This window comes from Macrotis lagotis, chromosome 1, assembly GCF_037893015.1.
Source record: "Macrotis lagotis isolate mMagLag1 chromosome 1, bilby.v1.9.chrom.fasta, whole genome shotgun sequence".
Lineage (NCBI taxonomy): Eukaryota > Metazoa > Chordata > Mammalia > Peramelemorphia > Peramelidae > Macrotis > Macrotis lagotis.
Window position 1 is genome coordinate 224,600,446 of NC_133658.1, and position 8,546 is coordinate 224,608,991.

Here is an 8,546-nt window from a genome sequence, read left to right on the forward strand (position 1 = left end):
CCTCCAATTATCACAAATCAAGAAAAAGATGGAGAAAAATATCTCAGTAAAGCTAACAAAATCATCAAGTAAGTTCAACATTTTTTTTATCACCTGCCACTCAGTATTGAATTGCTACAAGGATAGGAAGGAGATATTTTCTTTTATGGATTCCTTAAGAACAAGCTTTGCCATAATTACATAGCGTTTGATTTTGATTGCTTCATTGCTATTTATTTTATCCATCTGAATTATTAAATGATTATATACACAATTTATTCTGTATCACTTTATAAATATACTATTTTTCTGTATTTTGATAATTTAAAAGGTGGTAAGATCAATATGCTATTCATTCCATCTTGCCAATTTAGGCTAATTTTTTTTCCTCTTTCCCCCCCTTTTGTAATATTTCCCCATTTTTTGAATATTATTTCATTTACTCAATTATATGGGAAGATAGTTTTCAACATTCATCTTTTTATAATCTTTTGAGCCACATTTTTTTCAGTTTCCATTCTTTCACTCTTCTCTAGCCCTGTTGAAGAAGAATCAGAACTAAAGGGAAAAATGTGAAAAAGAAAAAAAAGAAATAAAACAAGTTTTAAAAAGTGAACTTAAATACCACTATTGGGTCTATACCCTGTAGAGATGAAGAACAATGGTAAAAACATTACTTGTACAAAAATATTCATAGCAGCTCTGTTTGTGGTGGCAAAGAATTGGAAATCAAGTAAATGTTCTTCATTTGGGGAATGACTTAACAAAATTTGTTATATATGTATGTAATGGAACACTATTGTTCTATTAGAAACCAGGAGGGATGGGAATTAAGGAAGCCTGGAGGGATCTGTATCAACTGATGGTGAGTGATATGAGCATAACCGGAAAAACATTGTATCCCCTAACAGTAACATGGGGACGATGATCAACCTTCATGAACTTGCTCATTCCATCAGTTTAACAATCAGGGACAATTTGGGGCTGTCTGCAATGGAGAATACCAACTGTATTCACAGAAAGAATTGTGGAGTTTGAACAAAGACCAAGGACTATTACCTTTAATTTAGGGAAAAAACATATCTTTTTTTCTGATATTGCTATCTCTTATAATTTATTTTTCTTAAGGATTTGATTTCTCTCTCATGAAATTCAATTTGGATAAATGTATACCATGAAAACAATGTAAAGACTGTCAAATTGACTTCTGTTTGGGATGGGGTGGGGGGAGTAAAGTAAGAGTAGGGGAAAAATTGTAAAACTCAAATAAAATATTTATAATTTTAACAAATGACCACAGTATGTTTTGTTCTGCATTAAGAAGACAAATTTTTGGGACAGCTAAGTGGAGCAGTGAGTGAAGCACATTCCCTGGAGCCAGAGGATCTGAGTTCAAATTAATCTTCAGAAAATTAATAATTACCTAGCTGTGTGACCTTGGGCAATTCATTTAACCCCATTGCCTTAATTAAATTTGAATATTTAAAAAAAAATTCCAAATTTTTCCTCTGAATGAAGATGACTTTTTCCATCACAAGTCTTTTATAAATTTCTTGATCACTGTGAGGAGAAAAATCCATCAAAGTTAATCATCACATAATGTTACTGTTAACATGTACAACATTCTCCTGGTTTTGTTCACTTCATTCAGCATCAGTTCATGCAAGTTGTAGAGGTTTTACTGAAGTCCATCAAGTATTTCTTTCAGAACCATAATAATTCACCTGCACATCTGGTGGATTGAGCCATGGTCCTGGAATATGGAGGTCTTTGGTTCAAATCTGATGTCAGACACTTGATATGTAGGAGCTGTATGACCCTGTACAAATCAGTTAGCCCCATTGTCTCACAGAAACAAAGCAAAAAAATCCAAAACTAAACCATAATAATCCATCAATTTCATATATCACAATTTATTCAGTCAACCCCCAAACGGGGGCATACCCTCATAATTCAATTCTTTGACAAGACAAAAAGTACTGCGAAGAATATTTTTGTATGTGTGGGTCTCTTTCCCTTTTCTATGATGTTTTTGGAATATAGAACTAATAGTATTAGTATTACTTGATAAAAGTGAATTCATAGCTTTATTAACCTTCGGAAATACTTCCAAGTTGCTCACTAGAAAAATTAGATCAGTTCACAATTCCATCAGCAAGCATTAGTGTCCTAGTTTTGCCACAACCTATCCAACATCATTCATTTTCTTTTTTTTTTTTTTGTCACTTTAGCCATCCTGGCAAGTGTGATACCTCAGAGTTGCTTTAAATCTTATTTCTCTTATCATTAATGATTTAGAGCATTGTTTTTAAAATGTTTAGAGATAAATTATCAAGTGGGAAATGACTTGTATACTTATAAATTCAACTCAGTTTTCTATATATTATAGTAATGAGCTCTATATCAAAAAGACTAGCTGTGAAAATTGTTTCTCAGTATTCTGAGCTTTTTTTTTTAAAAGAATTTATTTATCTTGAGTTTTACAATTTTTCCCTTAATCTTGCCCCCCCCCACTGACACAGAAGGCAGTCTGTTAGTTTTTGCATTATTTCCATGGTATACATTCATCTCAGTTGAATGATATGAGAGAGAAATTATATACTTAAGGAAAAAAATAAGGTATGAGACAGCAAAATTACAAAATAAGATAACACATTTTTGCCTAAATTAAAGCTAATAGTCTTTGGCCTTTATTTAAACTCCATGATTCTTTCTCTGGATAGATGGTATTCTCCATCGCAGACAGTGCAAAATTGTCTCTGTTTCATTGATGCAATGAGCAAGTCTATTAATGTTGATCATCACTCCCATGTTGCTATTAGGGTTTACAGTGTTCTTCTAATATTGCTCATCTCTCTCAAAATCAGAATTCCCATCTTTTCTGGTTTCTAATAGAACAATAGAGTTCCAACACATAAATATACCACAGTTTATTAAGCCATTCCCCATTTGATGTACATTCAGTCAATTTCCAATTCTTTGCCACCACAAACAGGGCTGCTATGAATATAATTGTACAAGAGATGATTTTAGCATTTTCTATTATCTCTTCAGGGTATAGACTCAGTAGTGGTATTGATGGATCAAAGGATATGCACATTTTTGTTGCCCTTTGGGCACAATTCCAAATTGCTCTTCAGAAAAATTAGAAGAGTTCAAAACTCCACTAACAATGTATTAGCGTTCAAGATTTCCCACATCCCTTCCAGCATTGATCATTGTCCTTTCTGGTCATATTGGCTAGTCTGATATGTGTGAGGTGGTATCTCAGAGCTGTTTTAATTTGCATTTCTCTAATAAATGATGATTTCGAACAATTTTTCATATGACTATGGACAGCTTTGATTTCCTCATCTGCAAATTGCCTTTACATATCTTTTGATCATTTGCCAATTGGGGAATGTCTATTTTTTTGAGAATTTGACTCAGTTCTCCATATATTTTAGAAATGTCTTTTGACAGATAAACTAGTTGTAAAATTTGTGTCCCAATTTACTACATTTCTTTTGATCTTGGTTATAGTTGGTTTTTTTCTGTGCAAAAGCCTTTTAATTTAATGCAATCAAAATTATCTAGTTTGTTTTTAATGATATTCTCCATCTCTTTCTTGGTCATAAACTTCTTCCCTTTCCATAGATCTGACAGGTGAACTACTTCTTGATCTTCTAATTTGCTTATAATATTGATTTCTACATCTAAATCCTGTGTCCATTTTATTTTTATCTTGGTATAGGGTGTGATGTGTTGGTCTAATCTAAGTTTCTTCCATACTAACTTCCAATTTTTCCATCAATTTTTAGTGAAAAGTCAGTTTTTATCACAATAGCTGAGCTCTTTAGGTTTATCAAACAGCAGATTACTATAATCATTTCCTGCTCTTGCAACTAGTCTGTTCCACTGACCAACCAGTCTATTTCTTACCCAATAACAGACAATTTTAATGAATGATGCATTTTAACTTTAGCTCTCGTATGGCAAAGCCATCTTGTTTTGCACATTTTTCATTGAATCCCTGAAAATTATTTACTTTTTATTTTTCTCTATATGAATTTAATTTACAACTTTTTCTAATGGTAGTTTAGTTTTGGTAGAATTGTCATTTTTATTATATTATTTCAATCTATCCATGAGCAGTTAATGCTTGCCCAGTTATTTGATTCTGATATTATTTTTGTGAGAAGTGTTTTGTAATTGTTATCTAAAAGTTTTTGGGTCTGCATTGGCAAATAGACTCCCAGGTATTTTATATTGTCATAGGTTACTTTGAATGGGATTTCTCTTTCTAGCTCTTTCTGCTGTGTCTTTCTAGACATATATAGAAAAGTTGAGGATGTACGAGGGTTTATTTTATATCCTGTAACTGTGCTAAAGTTGTTAATTATTTCTAGTAATTTTTAAATGAATTTTTGAGATTCTCTAGGCGTACTTTCATGTCATCTGCAAAAAGTGAGAGTTTTGTCTCTTTCTTTTCAATTTTAATTCCTTCAATTTATTTTTCTTCTCTGATTACTGAAGCTAACATTTCTAATATGATATTGAATAGTAGTTATGATAAAGGGCATTCTTATTTCACCCCTGATCTTATTGGGAATGCCTCTAGCTTATACCTGTTGCATATAATCATTGTTGATAGTTTCAGATAGATACTACTTATAATTCTAAGGAATAGTCCATTTATTCCTACACTCTCAATTGTTTTCTTAGGAATGTGTGCTTTATTTTGTCAAAAGTTTTTTCAGCTTCAATTGATATAGCTTTTTGATTTCTGATAGCTTTGTCATTGATCTAATTCATTGTATTAACAGTTTTCCTAACATTGTACCAACCTTGCATTCCTGGGATAAATTCTACTTGATCATAATGTATTATCCAAGTAATAACTTGTTACATTCATTTTGCTAAGGTTATATTTAAGATGCTTTGCATCTACATTCATCAGGTAAATAGGTCTATAATTTCCTTTCTATTTTAACTCTTCCTGGTTTAGGTATCAACAGCATATTGAAGTCATAAGAAGAGGAGAGTTTCATCTACACTTATTTTTCCAAAGAATTTATATAGAATTGGAACCAATTGTTCCTTAAATGTTTGATAGAATTCACTTGTGAATCCATCTAGCCCTGGAGATTTTTTCTTAAGGAGTTCAACAACGCCTTGTTTGAATTTCTTTTTCTGAGATCGGATTATTTAGATAATTTATTTACTCTTCATTTAATCATTTAATCTGGGAAATTTATATTTTTGAAATATTCATCCATTTCAGTTAAATTGTCAAATTTATTGGCATAGATTTGGGCAAAATAATTCCTGAATTATCACCTTAATTTCCTCCTACTTGATGGTGTGTTCACCTTTTGGAATTATGATGCTACAATTTGTTTTTCTTCTTTCTTTTTTTTTAAATCAAATTAATCATACGTTTGTCAATTTTATTGGTTTTGTCATAACTCCATTCTTGCTTTCATATATATATTTCAATAGTATTCTTGCTTGTGATTTTATTAATTTATCTTTTAATTTTTAGAATTTCTAGTTTGGTATTCCCCTGGGGGGGATTTAATTTTCTCCTTTTTTTTTGGATGTTGCATATTTAATTCATTGATTTCCTTTTTCTCTTATTTATTAATGTATGCATTTAAAGACATAATATAGCCCCTGAAAGACATTTTTAGTGTGTCCCATAGTTTTTGGTATGTTGTTTCCTTATTGTCATTATCAAGGATGAAAAAAATAATTTTTCTATAATTTGTTGTTTGATCCACTGATTCTTTAAAAGGAGGTTATTTAGTTTCCAATTAATTTGGGGTCTACATCTCCCTTGCCAAATAATGCAAATGATTTTTATTGCATTATGATCTGAGAAAGGTGTATTCGCTATTTCTGTCTTGATTCAATTAATCACTAGGTTTTTATCCCCTAGTACATGGTTTGTTTTTGTGTAAGTGCAAGGTACTACAGAAAAGAAAATATATTGCTTTCTATCCCCATTTAATTTCCTCCATAAGTGTATCATATCTAAATTTTCAAACAATCTTTTTATTGCCCTTAACTTACTTTTTTATTTTATGATTATATTGTTCTATGTCTGAGAGTGGAAAGCTGAGATTTCCCTCTAGTAGAATTTTGCTGTCTATTTCTTCCTGTAGCTCTTTCAGCTTCTCCACTAAGTATTTGCATGCTATCCCATTGAGTACATACATATTTTGTATTGAAATTATTTTATTGTCTATGGTACCCTTTAGGAGGATATGTTTTCCTTCCTTATCTCTTTTAATGACATTTATTTATGCAGCGACTTTGTCTAAGATAAGGATTGCTACATCTGCTTTTTTTCACTTCAGCTGAAACAAAATATATTTTGCTCCAACCTTTTACTTTCATGCTAGATAAATCTCTCTGCTTCAAATGTGTTTCTTGTAAGCAGCATACTGTAGGATTCTGGTTTTTAATCCACTCTCCTATATGCTGAAATTTTAAGGTAACATGCTATCCCATTGAGTACATACATATTTTGTATTGAAATTATTTTATTGTCTATGGTACCTTTTAGGAGGATATGTTTTCCTTCCTTATCTCTTTTAATGACATTTATTTATGCAGCGACTTTGTCTAAGATAAGGATTGCTACATCTGCTTTTTTCACTTCAGCTGAAACAAAATATATTTTGCTCCAACCTTTTACTTTCATGCTAGATAAATCTCTCTGCTTCAAATGTGTTTCTTGTAAGCAGCATACTGTAGGATTCTGGTTTTTAATCCACTCTCCTATATGCTGAAATTTTAAGGGAGCATTCATCCCATTCACATTCAAAGTTATAATTACTAACTCTTTACTGCCATCCATACTATTTTACCTCTGTATTTCCCCTTTTATGACTTTATTCATATTCCCCAGTATTCTATTTCTGAATACCTCCACCTCTAGTGTGTTTTCCCTCCTATATCAACCCTCCTCCCCTTTCTTTACCCTTTTTCCTTTTTTGCTCTTCCTGCTTCCCTTCCTTCTGTTAATTCCCTTTTTTTCTCCCATACCCTGTCCCCCTTCCACTTTTCCCCTTTTAATACTTGAAAGGTAACATGTTTCTTAACTTAACTGAGTGTATGTAATTTAGCTTTAAGCCAAATGTCATGAGATGAAGATTCAGGTGGTTCTCACCCCTTCCCTTCTTCTCCTCCATTACAATAGGCCTTTTGTATCTCTTGATGTAATGAGATTTACCCTGTTCAGTCTCCTCCATCCTCTCACCTCTTTCCTGTCAGCCTTTTTTAAGAAGGTATTGTTTTTAAATCATTCTATCTGAGTCACAGAAAAAAAGTTATTAGTGTCCATCACTTCTGACTAAGCATGTTCTCTCTAATAGAGTTACAATTTTTTTATATTATTAGAGTCTTTCTCCTAGGTATGGATTTAGCCACTTTCATCTTACCGGATAGCAGTTTTTTATTTACCTTTTTTCCCACTTTTTGAGCATCTCTTTGAGCCTCCTGTTTTATGTCTAAGATTTCTATTTACCTCTGGTTTTTTCATCAGGAAAGTTTGAAAGTCTCCCAGGTCATTAATTGTCCATCTTTCCCCTAGAGGAGATGACTCAGCTTTGTTGGATAATGGATTCTTGACTGCATTCCAAGCTCCCTTACTCTTCAGAATATTTCATTCTAGGGACTTCAATCCCTAAATGCTGATGCAGCCAGGTCTTGTATAATCCTTCCTGTGACTTCTTAGTATTTAAATTTTTTTCTTTCTTGCTGCTTCCAGGATTTTCTCTTTTATCTGATAGTTCTGGAACTTGGCCACAACATTTCTTGGTGTTTCATTTTAGGATCGCCTTCCAGAGGGGATTGATGTACTCTTTCAATTCCTATTTTGCCCTCTGATTCCATGATATCAGGGCAGTTTCGATCACTAAATCCTGCAATATTAAGTCCAGATTTTTTTCCTCTTCAATGTTTTTAGGAAGTCCCATAATTATCAGTTTGTCCTTTGTTGATCAGTTCTCAAGTTCTGTGGTTTTATTTATGAGGTATTTTTCACTTTCTTCTATTTTTTTTAATCTTTTGGATTTTTTAACACAATCTTGTCTCATAAAATCATTAGTTTCCACAGATTCCATTATTTTCATTTACCTCTTGCAACTCTGTTTACAATTGGTCAATTCTATTTTTGAAGGAATTTTCCTTTTGTCTAAGTGTAGTTTTGAGAGAATTACTTTCTTTTTGAATTTGCTCAATTGTAGATTTGAGAGAATTTTTCTTATTGCATTTGCCCAATTGAGGATCTGAGAGAATTATTCTCATTTTGTATTTGTCCAATTGTATTTTCCAGTGTTTTGTTTTCTTGTTGTGAGATATTAATTTTCTCTTGCAATATGTTAATTTTCTCTTGAGTTTCTTTTCCCAACTTTTCCAATTAATTTTCAAACTCCTTTCTTATTTCTTCAAATAAGTCTTTCTGGGCTGGAGAGCAATTCTCCTCAGAAGTGCTCCATCTCTCTGGGTTAGAATCTGGTCCTCCTAAGTATTTCTCTATGGGTCCCCTTTTTCACTGATTTTTCTTCATTTTTCTAGGA